This window comes from Calidris pugnax, unplaced genomic scaffold, assembly GCF_001431845.1.
Source record: "Calidris pugnax isolate Ruff unplaced genomic scaffold, ASM143184v1 scaffold8, whole genome shotgun sequence".
Lineage (NCBI taxonomy): Eukaryota > Metazoa > Chordata > Aves > Charadriiformes > Scolopacidae > Calidris > Calidris pugnax.
Window position 1 is genome coordinate 22,044,601 of NW_015090830.1, and position 15,733 is coordinate 22,060,333.

General features: G+C 44.0%; 1 long non-coding RNA gene across 2 annotated transcripts in view; it reads right to left on the bottom strand.

Annotated features, from left to right (window-relative positions):
- Window positions 1-15,733, bottom strand: part of LOC106887280 — a 56,154-nt gene that overhangs the window by 23,315 nt on the left and 17,106 nt on the right. For both annotated transcript variants that reach the window (XR_001411840.1, XR_001411841.1), the window contains exons 5-7: window positions 10,113-10,236; window positions 7,967-8,127; window positions 6,671-6,764 (exon numbers count right to left, since the gene is read on the bottom strand). This is a non-coding gene — a long non-coding RNA (uncharacterized LOC106887280). The remainder of the gene's footprint in view (window positions 1-6,670; window positions 6,765-7,966; window positions 8,128-10,112; window positions 10,237-15,733) is intronic.

Sequence of the window (15,733 nt, forward strand, 5' to 3'; positions counted from 1 at the left end):
ACTGCAGAGACCTGCTCTCCTGGATGGACCCCTCAGACCTGGTCATAGCTTGTCATGCAGAACCATATACATAACATACCATAACCTAATCTATTCTCCACCTTCCAAGCACAGGCTGTTTCTTCACAAGCAAGAACCCCTGGAAAAACAGAGCCAGGGAAGAAGAAAGCTTCCTCCTGCTATGAACTTGCAACGACAAAGAGAGCTGGAATGAGACAGGGGCACATGTAGCGCCCTGGAGGTGCAAAAGCAGCAGGCAAGAACCTCACCAAAATGGCCCAGAGGAGCTGGGAGAAGGGGCTGTGCTCAATGCTACAGAGGACAAGAAGCAACCCCTGGGGGCCACCCTGGGAGTCTAGAAAGCTTCCTCCCCCTGGATGCAGGGCACAAGGGCCACCTTTGTGGAGCAGGAGCAGCAGGCACCTGGCCAAAATGGCCCAAAGGAGCCCTGGCCCTTAAGGGGCTGTGCTCAGTGCTGCAGAGGAAGGCAAAAAACCCCCCGGGGACGCTTCTAGCCCACTGTGAGGGGAAAAAAAGCCTTCCTCCTCCCCAAGCTTCAGGGCACAAAAGGCCATCTCTGTGATGCATGAGCAGCAGGCAGGAACCTAGCCAAAAGGGACAGGAGGAGTCCTAACAAGTGGTAGTGCTCAATGCTGCAGAGGAAGGCAAAAAACCCCTGGGGAGCAGTGCCAATGTGCCCCAGGGGAAAATTCCTTCCTGACCCCAGAACTGGTGATTGATCTGCTGTTCCCTGAGCACGTGAGCAAGACCTGCCTCCTTGTCCCATACGCTGGTCATGCCTCCCAGGAGAAGCCCAAGCCCTATTCTGTCTCAACCTAGAGCCATCTCAGGGGCTTTTGAGAATGGCCAAATGCCCCTGGCCCTGATGGACCTTGGGGGTAAGAATCCTTCCTGTACCTGGCAGCACTAGGATCCCCAGCAACATCTCTACATCCTATTTCTTACGGCTGTTTCCACTGGCTCTGCAGGGAATGAGGATGGTGAGCTCCGCAGTGCTCCTCAAGAAGGCATTCCCTCAGTCTGGTCACTGCTCTTGCACTGAAAAGGCCCAGTAGCCTCAAGCACCTCCAGCTGTTGCTGTGTTGTCTCATCTGCAGCAGCCTCCTCCAGCCTCTGGTCTTCCTTCCTCAACCCCCCTCCAAGCAATTCCACCAGCTCCTCCAGGACTTCCTCTCGCATGTCTGCAGGCTGCCCCCAGGCCAGCTCTGTCCCAAGGGAAGGCACCCCCTTTATCCTCCCCCTGGGCATTGTGACTGCTGCATTGCTGGTGGTGACACTGTGACATAGGGGTGATGGGGACCCCCATGTGCAGCCCTGCCCACTGCCCCTCCGCCCGGCATCCTTCAGAGGAAGGCCTTGGGCTGCTGGCCCCAAGGCAGTCCCTGTGCCCAGGGGGATGACCCTTGATGGCCATGCACTGGGCACATCTACTGGGTGTCCCTGACGTCCTCTGCCACTCAGTTCTCATGGACAAACCTAGGTCTGTCGCTCTTCTCTCAGGCCAAGGCAGAAATCAACCCTACAGCCCGGAGACCGCCCCTATTACCTGTCCCCTCTCTGCACCAGAGCCAGTGTCCATGAGGTCATGCAGTGAGGAGGACCAGAGACTTGATCTGGCTGGACACAAACCCTTTTCTAGGGGCGCAATGAGCTTCAGCTGGTATGAAGTATGGGGGCCACAGAAATATACCATGAAATAGCTTTTTCTGGTTCATGGATGCCATGATGTCCAGAACATAATGCGGACAATGACTGCATCTTTTGGAGAAGGAAGCCTACATATCTTTAATGATGGTTTTCTACAATCTAAATTCAAAAGACCTGACCATAAACTTCATAATTTCATCCATTTGATGACATCAAAGCATGAAGGGTAGAGCCTGAGAGATATGTTGAGGAGATTTTCACCCATCAGTAGCCTGCTGGAGTCCAGCTCCACACAGTCATGACCAGCAGATCCAGCCCCCCTTGGGCAGGGAGACCAACAGACACACTGTGTGGGTGGACTTTGAGCATGAAGCTTGTGGTGTCAGTCCAGTCACTTTAGAATTGAATTTTTGTCTCCTAGGAAAGGTAATAACCACAGCTGGCAGTAACTGAGCTTCTGTTTTGGAAGTTTCATTGGAGAAAGGGCCAAATGAGCACAGACACCGCAGAAGCTCCAAGAAGCGAAACATTGGTGGGTCAACGTGATGCAGTTCATGTCATTGCTGTCAGTGGTGATAAGCTTCACTCTCCAGGAGTGTGAAGACAGGTCACCAAGTTTTTAAATGAATTCTGCAGGTATTTAGTGAAGAGGAAGGTTGTTGGTGATCATGCTGATGTGGGTAAGGAGTTGGCTGGCCAGGTGGCCATCTGACACAAAAAAGCAACTGCCTCTCTTTAAGAGTCCCTACGCACCTGGAAGAGAGCTGCAAAGAAGGACTGAGGATTTTGCTTTTTATACCCACACGTGAAATCACCTGAGAATGTCAATGTGATGAAATTACCGATGACGTTATTCAGATACAAAGGAACTTAATTGTTTGTTTTTTTAAATTGATAAAAGAAACTATGCAAAACAATCTAGCATGCACTTTGTAATTTGTTTGCAAAACTAGTGCAATGAGTGCAGAAAGCTGCCAGCTTACGTCTAATTCAGTTAAAGAATCCCATAATTTCGATGCAAGCTCAGTGGGAAGAGACAACAGGCCCTTGCCTGTGTCCAAATGTGGATCTGGTGGATCAGCAGGCAGGGTGAGGCTAGAAGAAAATTCTGTTGCCAGGAGAACCCCCTGTGCAGAAGGCTTTTAGGAAGAAGACAGTCTTTAAGGAGCAAGGATTTCAAATGACATGGAGTTTATAAGCTAAAACCTATGTTTTGAGTTACGCTTTGAGTTATGGACTGGTAGGCAGTGCTTTTGCAGACCATGCTTTCCTTTTTGCAGAGGGCCCCACAAGGCAAATGCATGCTGAAGTAGCACATCCTGAAGTAAGTTTCTGTAGATGTACTAATTGCATTCCCATACTTGGTGGAGGGGGGCAGGACAGGGGGAGACACAATACAGGAATGCAGTCCAATCAATTCAGCCCTACAATTTCAAAAGGATGTGAAGGTCCTTGAATGTGTCCAGAGGAGGGCACCAAAGATGCTGAAAGGGGCTGGAAAGCATGTCCTCTGAGGAGCAGCTGAGGACACTGGGTTTGTCTAGTTTGGAGAGAAAGAGGCTGGTGGGGAGACTTCATTTCTCTCTCCAGATTCCTGAGAAGGGAAAGTGGAGAGGGAGATGCTGATTTCTTCTCCCCGGGGTCCAGTGCAAGCACATGTGGGAACAGTATAAAGCTGCATTAAGGGGAGAGTCAGACTAGATGTTAGGAAACATTAATTTACCAAGAGGCTGCTCAAACCATGAGACAGACTTGCTAAAGACGTGGTCAATGCCCCATACTTGTCAGTGTTGAAGAGGTATCTCGACAATGCCCTTAAAAACATGTCTTAACTTTTGGTCAGCCCTGAAGTGGTCAGGCAGTTGGACTCCACAATTGTAGGATCCTTCCAACTCAACTCAACTCTTCCATTCCATGCCATTCCATTCCATTCCACCTACAACACAGCTCAAACACAAATGGAGGCCCAGGCCTGAGCTGAAACGGGGCTCCTGTGTCCATGACAAGGGGTGTGATTGGAGGCCCCAAGTTAGGTTTGTCATGTCCATGAAGGCCTATTAGTGCCCTCAGGGCTCTGACATCCATCATGGGGCATCAACCTATCTACCTTTACGTATCCCAGTCAGACACCTCAGCTAGGCTTACCTGTCTACATCACCCATGGCAGATATTCAAATTCACTTACACGTTATATGTGAATTTGCTTAGATTAGCTAGATGGTGAGACTACCCCACTACAGGTGTCACTATCTGATCCTCTCTGAGGGAGTATTATAGCTCTTCTGTTCTTGGAGCCCTCATGCTCTGCAGGACTTTGCTATAGATAGACTGCACTCTCACTTCAGTCCTGTGAGCACCAAAGTTTGCTCAGTCACTCTCCAAGCAAGTCACCTCTTTCCCGTGTATCTGCATAGTAGCTCAATGAACTATCTGTACTGTCAGTCTACCTAAGATTTGTTCCACTATGTCCATGATGAGGTAAAGAAAATGCATTTAAAAGCTATAGTCAATGCTGTGTGCTAACTGCCCGTATCCCTTGGAAAATATTTGCACTGTTTGTTATTGACATGAAAGTTCTCTTGGTAATTTATACGCTGCTTTTAGCTCTTCAGGATTCCTTCCCTCTTTGGCTTCCCTAAAGAAATGTGCTGTACAGGCTAATATGAGCGTACAGCTGAGCTCCAGTCCAGTACTTTTCTGTATTAGGCAAAAATGTTGTTTTCATTACCACTATTTAATCCAAAAAAAAAAAAAAAGAAATCCCTGCAAATGAAACTGTTTCTCATAAAGTCCACATTGCATAAACTGTCGCCCCAGGTCCTGGGAACGACAACCAGTCCACACATGGACTACACCACAAAAGCAACAGCTCACAGTGGTCATGCCAGGGCAGAACAAGGACGTGCTCACTTTAAGGGACAGATGGTATCGATTTAGCTAAACATTCTTCCACTAAGGCTGTTTTAACGCCCAGATCATTTTTATCAGCTTCTTATCACATTTGGGAGCCCAGCATGCTTCTGATGGAGGCTGTGTGCTTCCCAGAGAGTGCTGTAGTTTCAGGGTTCAAGGCAACGTAACAACATGAAGAGGAGGTGTGTGGATGTGGAGGGCGGGGGGGGGATGGATAAAAACAACCCCATGCCATGTTTGCTGATTTTGAAATGTTCTTGGATGGATTTCCAGGTAGAATATAGATACAAGAACGTGGGAGGCCTCCTTCATCCATACTGTTTTGCTATACATTCAGGGCCAGACTGTGAGCCTGTAACTCATCTATGTCTGCGCACTGTTTCGTAGGCTGACGTGAAGGAGGTCTGCCAGTGCTCTGAACAGCTCAGAGATGCCTCACTGGCATCGGTACCATGGTATTAAACCCAAGCTATCCTGGCTCACATCTGACTGCAAAATTCAGTGTAGACACGCAACTTACCCTGGCACCCACTCCTAGGAGTGCTTTTCTTACCAGATACTTCTGTTGTGAGGACAAGGTGTTACTCATCCTCACTATGCGTATCACCGGGTGCCTCACTGTAAGACTGTCAGGCAGAGCTGTCATCTGAAACCTCCAGTGCAGTGAGGTGACACAGCCCTGTGTCAGTCCTCTTGAACTGAGGCAGCACCACACGCGAAACTACGAGCGTGACATCTGCAGAGTGTAGCGTGCACCAAAGCACGTTAATGCAAAGAACGGGAGGGTGTTCAGAGAGAGCAAAGAGTGGGACACCTATGAAAGGCAAAGAAAAGTCTCTCTCTCTCTCTCTCACTCTTTTTCTTTCTTCACCAGGGAACTGGCTCACGCAGTACTACAATAACAAGCACTGGCAGGCTGCCCGGCATCACTGTACTCTGGTTGTAAGTGAACTATGAGGCTCAAGCAATCTTCTGGGAAAAGTTCACACCAAATGTAGTGTATGTTATGTTTTTCCCCCATTGTACCATTTTTTTCCCCAAACCGGTCCATTATATTCCTTCCCTGTTGCATTATGGATTTTTTTTAAGATCCCCAGGAGCTGCCCTTTTAAAAACCAAACATTGAGTAATCAAACAGATCTGTTTTTTAAAGTAACAGAGATAAACTAGTAATCCTCCTCTCAGAGACAGACCTCAGAAAAAAAAACAGAGCACAAGTCTTTAAATGATGAAGTTTTCTGTTGTTGGGGATTTGTTTGCTTGGTGTTATTCTCAGAAAAAAACAAGAAGTTAAGTGAAAGAAAAAAGTACGTTATTAAACCACTGTCATTATCTATATGATATACATCTTCCACGCAGTGGAAGCCAAAACAGACCACACTTTACAACAGCAGTGCAGTAAAAGGAAAAATGTTCCAAAGAGCATGTTCTGTGTTTGGCCTGAACCTTTCAAAACAAGTCTGATATGGTTTTACATGATAGTCCTGGTCACCTCAAAGATGCCAACTGTAACTTCCACTGTAAATTTAATGGGTGCACCAAGATTTTATTAGAATTACATGAAATTGTAGCACTTGAAGAGTGAAGGAAAAAGTCACTCATTGTGTGCTGAAGGCAATAATAAGATGCATTCATTTATTTTTGACTATTTCTCAATATGGCTTTTATCGAGTCATAGAAAGACAATTTTTCTACGTTCACAAAAACTATGAACACATTGGACATAATTTATCTGACAAATCAGACCACAGACAGTCAGTTGGAAAGAGGGTAACAGAAGTAGGCCCATCTATACATAACTAGCCCAAATTCATATTCTCCATTGCCCTGCAAATACAGCTAGTGTGAACCTACGATTTACTGTTAGTTTTACTAATTATTTTTATTGTATTAGTGCCTGGAGGCCTTTGCTAAGCTCTGTATTGGGTTGTGTGAGGTGGTGTACCTATGCACAAGAAGTTTCTGCCTCAAAAAGCTTAGGAAGCTAACTTATGGTCATCTTGCAGATGGGAGGGCACTGGTCAGAAAGCAAAGTCACAGAAAAGACGGAACAGTTCATTCAGCTTTGATTTGCAGTGGTATTGAGTACCTGTAACTCCTGGAGACCGCAGTAGGAACTTTGGGTGTTCAGCACTTTTGAAAGCCAGACTGAAGTTCCTTGCTCTGTTTCCAACAAAAGGTCCCTAGAAACGAGAAACAGAAAAGACTTACTAAGTTATTAGTCCAAATTCATCCCAGAAGAAAACACATTGAAGTTGATGAAATTTCACTGGGGATGGATTTCCCATACAAAGATTGTTCCCTATAATATATTTAGAAGTGCTTTGTCCTATACAGTTTTAATTAGCTCTACATTAGTCAAGGTACTATACCATTGTTTCAACCAGCTTCCCTCACAGAGAACTGTCTCTAGCTATCCTTGTCCATGTTTCCCATCCCACCCCCACCCCTTGCTGCCTCCTTCTCATCCCCTCATTATTTTATGTCTAATTTGGCTAATGAATTTTTCAGACAGAGTCTTCTTTCATGTTTGAGAAGGACCTAGCCTGTATCGAGGTTAAAAGAACAAAAACAAAAAATCATAAACCCAAACAAAACCATGAAGAGCAACAAATTATTCTATTGAGAAAAGCCAAGGTGCTTATGAAGCCTTAAGCTTTTCTTTGTCACTCCATCAGTCCATATATAACTAGGCTACAATTTTTCACCACATATTCTGCATTAAGATGGACATGGGTACTTTAGTCTTGACTTCCCAGTTTCACCACTGACTCACTGCATTGTTACAGCAAGTGGCTTCACCTTTCAAACCCCTGCTTTACCACTATTGGAACAGGCACACACGTGTAAAGAATTTCTCAAGTTGCTTCACAGAATTCAGGGAAGCATTTTAAGTTCTGTAGTGGAAAAGCACAGTAATACAAGGTAAAGGACTGTTGCCGTCAGTACTACTGGTTTTTTTTTTTTCTTTTTTAATCATTCTAGCACAAACATTCATCTTCTCTCTGAGTCTTGCCCAATATTTTTTGTTACCTTCTCTAATGAAAGTTCTAGCAAGATTACAGGGAATTCGTAGTCTATGTAAGCATTCAGTCATATAATTACAACTGAAACAACTGTGTTGAGAATAACTGCAGAAACTGTGGGTTTAGTGCTGCCTTATGCCAAAGAAACAAATGTCCACAACTACAAAATAAAGCCACATTGACAAGTTACTAAATCCCATCTACGTAAAGATACGTGTTCACTTCTGAGTCACTGTATCATTTGACCATGCAAGAAGCAAGACAGTTTGCTTGAGGAATGTCAGAAGACGAGAACATAACCAAAAAATAGCCATGTTTTCAGTTTTCTTAATATTCTTCTAAAATAGGTACATACTCACTTTAAAATTAATCACAGATCTTAATTAAGCTTCTTCTGATCCTGCCGGGAGGGTTCCATGTTGTCTTCCTGTGGTCATTTCATCAGCCAGGGCTTTTCATGTAAGAATGTGCTGCATGCATGTCACAGCATGGGATCTCATCACAAACACCTGCTCTCAGCCTGTGAACACAGATTTTAATCCCCCTCCTTGCAAAATTGGTGACAGAAGGGCATATTATTTAATTACTCATGCATGCTCTCCAAGACAGGGTCCACAGCTCCACTTGTTTCATATGGCTTGTGCTATTTTTGGGGGGTGATCAAATAGGATGGTTGTTAAAAAAGGAGAAAGCTTCACCACAGACTTCTCGTTGCTATTTGATAGGAACAATATATGAAAAGATTGGCAAGATGAGTACAGTTAGAGCAGGAACTGAAGAAAATCTAGGTATGGCAAATATAGTCATAAAATTATTCGTGGTTTCTTTAGCCCTCACTGTGAAGATATGTAAGCTAAGCTGTATTGTTTAACTTGGCTCTCCTCCACTACAATACCACGGATCCAGCAAAAACTAATTGTGATAGTCAATTCTAGTGTACTAAAGAAGGTGAAACCAACTTAAACTTACTAAAGCCTACATCTAAGTTAGATCTGCAGTAGTGGTTACGTTCCCCTTCGGTGTTAAAAGGGAGAAAAACAGGAAGAAGGGGAAAGAAGTACAAACTTTTAGCTCTGCCTAAACAATGCATTTATTAAATCACTTCAGTCAAAACCATTCAGCAATTCCTACAAAATCCTATCACGGACCACAGCAAAGCGCAGCTAAATGAAACGTTACGTATTGTATCCGGCAAGCAATCACCATACTTGCATTCTCATTGCCCTCAGCAGCACCTGCATTCTTTGATCACAGTGCTTTTATGTGCTACACTGTATACAAAAGACCAAGCCAGCAATTAGCCATTCTAGCACTGGGTCCTGAAATCTCTGCAAATGCTTCAGCCCTTTAATGAATTCCTAAATAGAAGGAAGTTGCAAACAAAGTTCAGCTTGTGTATTTTATGCCAGGTTCCCACAGCACTGTAGGTTCTTAGAGCTTAATTAATGACACTTGCATCCTGTACGCCTTCCAGAGTTTTAGTGGAAATTTTACTGGTCACTTCAAACCCTGACATCTTTTGGACAATTGTCCTCAGAATTTTGGGCAGTCTCCCCAGTCTTTGGAAGGAAAAGACAAGACTTTGCTGTTAATCATGACTCATCTGTGTCAATGGGATGGGCAAAAACTGGAGGAACAAAACGTGCATCACGTAAACTAAACGACTCATCAGAAATCATATGCATTGTATAGGAACCAAAACGGCGATGAAAATGAAACCCACAGCCTAATATACCAGCATTTGGGAACTCTGCCAATGCCCCTAATTAAAATTTTGTACTAATCTCTTCAGGGAATCCAAGAAATTCTTTCAGAAAATGGAACATTCTTCTATGCACATCCAACTACTTATCCTGTAAGAGGGAATATAAAAGAGATTGTACATGATCAGACAGAGGTCAGTGGAGTGGAAAGGACAGTATGAAAGCTACAGGAAATGAGCCATCTATGAATGAAAATACTGGAATTCCTTCTTGAACTCTGACTCACATAATTCATGATTTTGCTGGTCCTGGTCTAAGGGTCATTACATCAATGGAAAGACTTCATTAATTTTAGTGGGGTTTTATTCAGTTCCCAAAACATGAGAATACAAAATAGGTATTTAAAATTACAAGGTATGCCAACATGTCCTTTCCCTTCTTTTCCTTTTGTCCGACCATCATTAGACAGCTTGGTGAGAGTGATTTGAGATGAATGAGAAGTGTAGAGGCTGGGCTGGAGAGGGTCTAAGACAGCACCTCTGACATTGGCTTATAGGCAATAAACAACACATTCATTGCTGTTCGAGGTGCAATTAGAGATGAAAGGAAGGAAAGAGTTGGTAATTGGTAACCAGAAAGGGAAGGGATGCTGATAGATAAGTATTTTTAAGAAGGGAAAGACCAAATCTGCCTTATTGTTAATAAAAAAGAGCCAGAGTGAGATTTTAAGAAGAAAAACAGGGTGATACACAGGTGTAAAGGAGCGTGGAATGAGGTAACTACAGCAAATGTACAGGGTTACCTTAGAATCTCATTCATCTGGATGGAAAAAGAGACAAGATAGGTAGGATGCATAAGGAAAGTCACAGTCAGCAGCACAGTCATCATACTTTATCAGTTTCCTCTTTGAAGAGATCAGCAAGGTCCTATAAAGAAAAATAAGTGAATGCAGCAGGAGAGAACTATCAAAGATGAATCTAGGCTGGCTGTGCAATGAGTAAATCTTCTGTTTAGCCATGCAACTGAGCCTCATAAGTCAAGCAATCCTATCCTGACCTCAAGTTATTAAAATCTAAGGCTTTTGTTTGGACAACGTGGAGCTATGGGCTTTAATCATTGATTGTCTTACACTTCCCATAGCCCCTGACACTCGTGCAGACTGGCTGAACCTAGCTAAAGGGAAACAGAGGCACAAACATGTACAGCATCCACCCTTTGCCTGTCTGTAAATGACTACATGCAAATCAAGACAGTGGGGACTCAGTTCCCTCAGATAATTCTCCCAAGTGAGCAAGATCTGCAGTGAACCCAAACAGGACTTGAGCTCCGATCCACTTACGCTTTGCAGAGTTTTCCCTCTTCTCCCCGGCTTAGAAACAAACAAAACTTCCTCTCTGTTACCTTTTTTCTAAAGGATCTTTCTGTGACTAAGCCATTTATGTGTCTATATTACATGTAATTCTCTGATGTCAGATGAGATAACAGAGATAATCCTCCTAAAGGATTTGTGGCATTACAGATTACAGCTTGCATTTGTATGTTGTATGCATTGCCTTCAAGAGGCCTTGGGTGATGCTATAAGATTTCTGTATTCAGATTATAAGATATTTGCATTCAGTACTGCCTTATTATAGGTTTAAAAATACCAGCAAACCAACTAAGTGACCAGCTGTTCAGATCCTGCTGTTCTTTTAATCCATGTAAAGGTAAAATACTATTGCGGTCAGTGGGATCCTTGCCAGGGTAACAAGATTTAAACCATTTTCCTTGCATTTCTTCACCTGCCATTTCACTATAAAATAAAGTAATTGCTTAGCAAACAGAACAATTTATTCCAGAAAGAAGTCATCTTTGTTTCAAACATAGTTTATCGAAGCCAGAAAGGTACTTAATTACTGTGGATTTTTTTTCTTTCTTTTTTGCCCTTTTTTAAATATATATCTATATCTAAACTCCTGTTGACATAACCAGCAGGAGTCTTGACATTGTGTTTTACTTACAGGTCCAGGGTCTATCTAGGGCTTAAATGCTTTTGTGGATCTTCCTGAAGGTGCCCTCTCTGGGCATCTCTTCAGGAAAAATCTGAATAGTTACAGCTGAACTGCTGCTCCAGAGCTCAGTTTCTCCATCAGAATGAATACGGCATTAATACTTCCAGGAGGTGATAATCACTAGCAAGATCTTTAGTTGCATTTCCTGCTGTGCAACGCACGGTCTTCTGATGAAGAAGAACTGAATAATTTTGCAAAACACAGAGGAGCCATGCTCAGGAACTTCACAATATGACTGTTCTGATACAAGGCCAACTCTGGCTCCCAAGCTGAAGAACAATATAGCCAATCTCTGTGATACCGGATGGTGTGAAACACTATTCACACAAAAGTATATCCGGCCTACCACATGTGGGATATTCCTAGAAGGAATGCGGCTGATGATAAACTTGGTTGACATTAACACAGATGTCATGTACAATGCTCTTTTGCCTAATTAATAGTGTATTTATGTTTCTTGAATCTTGCAGTGATCATTTTTTAATTTCCTCTCCTGTGAGAGCATTTAGTCGAGTGGGGCAATTTACATTTGCTCCCCAATGATGGTATGTCCATCTCTACAGTAAAAACCTGCATTTTCTACCCTCATCCACCCAACATTTTGCCAGCTGCAGTTGAGCTCCTGAATGGATCAGCAACGTTCAACCAAGAACAGCCGTTTCCAGTGTGGAACAATGGCCTACATCTTGAAAGAAGTCTAGGCACCTCTTGATTTTAGCTACTTGGAAAGAGAGAGTGAAGCACACAGCACAATTCTGCCACGTACAAGGCGGCAAACATCTAATGGAAATACACCTTTACCAGCTTGTGTCTACGTGATTTAGGATGTCACAGATTTCAGCTGTTTGTTGTCTTTCTGACTCCCCTGGCTGTGTTGAAATCACCGCTGTGACAGCCAAGATGAAGTAGCTGACTGTGTGAGCATTCCTCGTCCTTTCCAATACACAGCAAAACTACTTAGCTTAAATCACCGCTGATGGAAACTAACTTCTTAAACAGGTTTGAACTCGATCTTTGTTGAGCACATCTGACTGTGCCCCAGATTGCCTAGTTCAGCTCAAAGCCAGCACATGTACCCTATTATCAGCAGCAGCAGCTCTGCATCAGTCAGCAGCTGGCAGACGGGCCCTTGGGGACTTTTCCAGTCAAGGCTAGTGCAGCCCTATGGCTGCTTCAATATATTCTCCATGTGCAAAACAGGACGTATCTCTGTGCAAATGTTGTTATTGCACAATGGGTGTCATTGATAGCAGGAAAGAGACAATGCTTGGGAACTGGACGTGTTGTTCAAACATCATTCCAGTCTTTTTATATACTCTGATTAAGGCCCTTTACTTAGAACTGCCATCATGCTGTTGCTGGCTACTTTGAGACAGAGAATATCTTAGCACAGAGAATATCTTAAATCTTTTTTTATCTTTATCATTCTTTAAAAAGTGAACTGAACTGTATTTCAGTACCTGAATTTCTGGAGTTTGTGACATTCTCTTAATGTAGATTCTGGCTTATCTACATCGAAATACATACAGATCTACCTACATAAACAGGTACATCCATAGTACCCATCTTTTCAAGCACTACATAGATTTTCACTATTAGCCCATTCAGTTTCTCCACTACATTTCCAGGTCAAAACCCCACTGTTGTCAGCAATGCTTAGCCCTTGACTCCCTAGCAGTATTTCTTCAGAAGTGGCAGACAGGGCTGTTAGGCCACCAGGAAATCTAAAACAAAGGAAAACTGTTACAAGGAGAATATGGGACAGGCAGAAAAGTGAGTGGAACTAACAGACTAAAGACCCAAGGGAAAGAAATGAAGAGAAGCTGTGAATAAGGATAGCAGTATTTGGGAAGATTTGCCCCTGAATCATCATCAACAGCCACTGATACCACTAGGGATAGTGTCAAATCAAGGAGTCCACCTGGCACAACACTACAGCACCAGCACGGGGCTAAAGCTCTTAGCATCCCATGTTCAAAACAATACAGAACTAAAAACAAAGACAGAGCATATGACTAACTGAAGGGATTAGTTTCCAAAACCCAGATGTCTCTTTTAGATGCCCAAAATCTCTCCCAAAGGGCTGTGATGCATCTACCAGCCCTGTGCCAACATCTCAATCACCTCAGATATCTATGTTTAGGCGATTAAATACTAACCACTGGGCCCTCTTTTAGGCTTTGACCCCCCTGCTCCTCATCCTCACAGCGGGACAATGAACGGGGACCAACTCCAACCAGTTTGAGGCAGAACAGCTCTGTGATGACCCAGGTTGTACCTGCAGCTCGCTGATGGCTCTAACCCCGGACAGCTCAGCTCCCTGCCTGGCTCAACCATGTGGCCACCTCTGCCCGTTTACAGAAAGCCCTGCTTCCCCCCCTACATGTGTTGAATGCAAACTGTGTTCAGTTGAGCACTGTCATTTCCCACAATCAGAGCTGTAGAATCCAGAAGAAACAGCGTAATCAAGCACTGGGCATCCCCCATCACCACGCGATCGAAGCCTCACCACAGCCCAGCTTTTTTTCCCCTACCCGTCCCCTCTGCTTTTACCTAGTCTCTTTCAGTCACCGCCATTCCTCACCGAAGCTCTCAAATGGCCGTGACAGGAGCATCTGAGGAAACGAGATAGAAGCACCTCCAGCAAATAAATAAACCAATAAAGCAATAAAAAGACAAAGTGAGAGAACAAGGGGGGACGTGAGCTGTTTGGAGGCTTGCAGGCCAGCCCATAGAGTCACTCAGTCTAGACTCCAGATGTGAACGCAGAGCCTCAGTGAGTGCAATACGGGACTGCGTAAATATCTCAGCCAGATGTCTCAGGGCCCAAGCTACAAATCCTCACAAATGGTGACAGAGTTGGCTGTTGCTGTTCGCATAGCTCTGCTTCCAAGAGAATCAGTGGTCATTCAGTCAGCAGCAGCTCATTTCTGTTGCCAGATGGGAGGGAAAACCAGGCTCAGAGTTGCAGTTAGTCTCATAGCAAACTCAGCAGTCGGTGGACGGGTCATGGAGCCCTCTGTGGGTACTGAGGTTAGCTCAAAATAGCAATCTGGGGAAAGAGCTGAAAAGATTATAGTAAACATAAAAGCACATGATCCTAAACTTCTAAATAGATTAAAATAATGGGCCGCCATGCTAAGCACCTGAATTCAAATTTAGATCTTCAAGACCCCTCCCTGTTTGGTCAACTAAGTTTACAGATGCTTAATGTTACACGAAGGAATTACCTTACGTTTCAGTTGCTGGAGACATGCATTACACTGGCTCTAAGGAGCTTGATGCTTGTATCTGCACTTCCACAAACTAACCATTCCTCTGCCTGACTTTAGTGTTCCCAGAACTTGTCTCTTAGGTGGCTGCCTCACAGAAAGCACCTGGAGGGAACAGGACCACTTTCCCATCTATTGGCAGCTGGATCCATCCCTTGGGAGGCTGGAGATTAATTTCAGCTTCCTCTTCTGCCTGAGTTAGACCAGAGAACCGAGCCTGTCTCTCCCAGGAAACGCCTCTAACCACTAGGCTATACTATGTTTTAAACCAAAAACTTTCCCCGTCTCTTGGATTTATCTCATACTCCATAAAAAAATTAAGTATTTATTGCAGCAGGGGATAGGACCTGGGGCTCTGCAGTGAAAGCCCTTATATAATCCATCCTGTCACTGGCCCAATTTAGGATATATCAATTTATGACCCAGATTCTCTTCAGCAAGTCACCCAAAATTGGAACTGGCTGAATAATTTATGAGATGATTTGTAAGCAAAAGCCCTGAGTTGGGTTACTCTGATTCACAGGGACAACATTATTTATGACTTTTTGTTCAGACATAAGGCATGAACGTGTTTTAGGATGGCCAGTAATTGTCCCAAGATTTGCAGAGTGATTGTTTCATTCTCCTGTTTTAGAGTGCCAATAGCAAAGTGACTCATACCGTATAAAAGACAAGCTTTTGAATGAAACTGCCCGCAAAAACTCAATGAAGAGACATGTGCTACCAACAGAGTGCCAATAGCAAAGTGACTCACACTGTATAAAAGACAAGCTTTTGAATGAGAAAAACTCAATGAAGAGACATGTGCTACCAAATCACTCTCCTATTCCTGTAGGTGCAGTTGCAGCCTGAGGTTGGGCCCACTGGAGAAGTATCTAAAAAGGCCATTGTTCCTCTCTCCTCTTCAGAGCGAGGCTCACAGTGATAACTCAGAGTCAAAAAAGATTAGGATAAACTGCCACAGGCTAAGAGCTCACATATGAGCAGTAGCTGATGCAGGGTGACGAGTTAAGCTGCCATGGCAAAGCGCTTGGGACTGTGAGCCCTGACTCATGGCCACTTTACTCTCACTCCTAAGGTCCTAAGAGAGGTCAGACCTG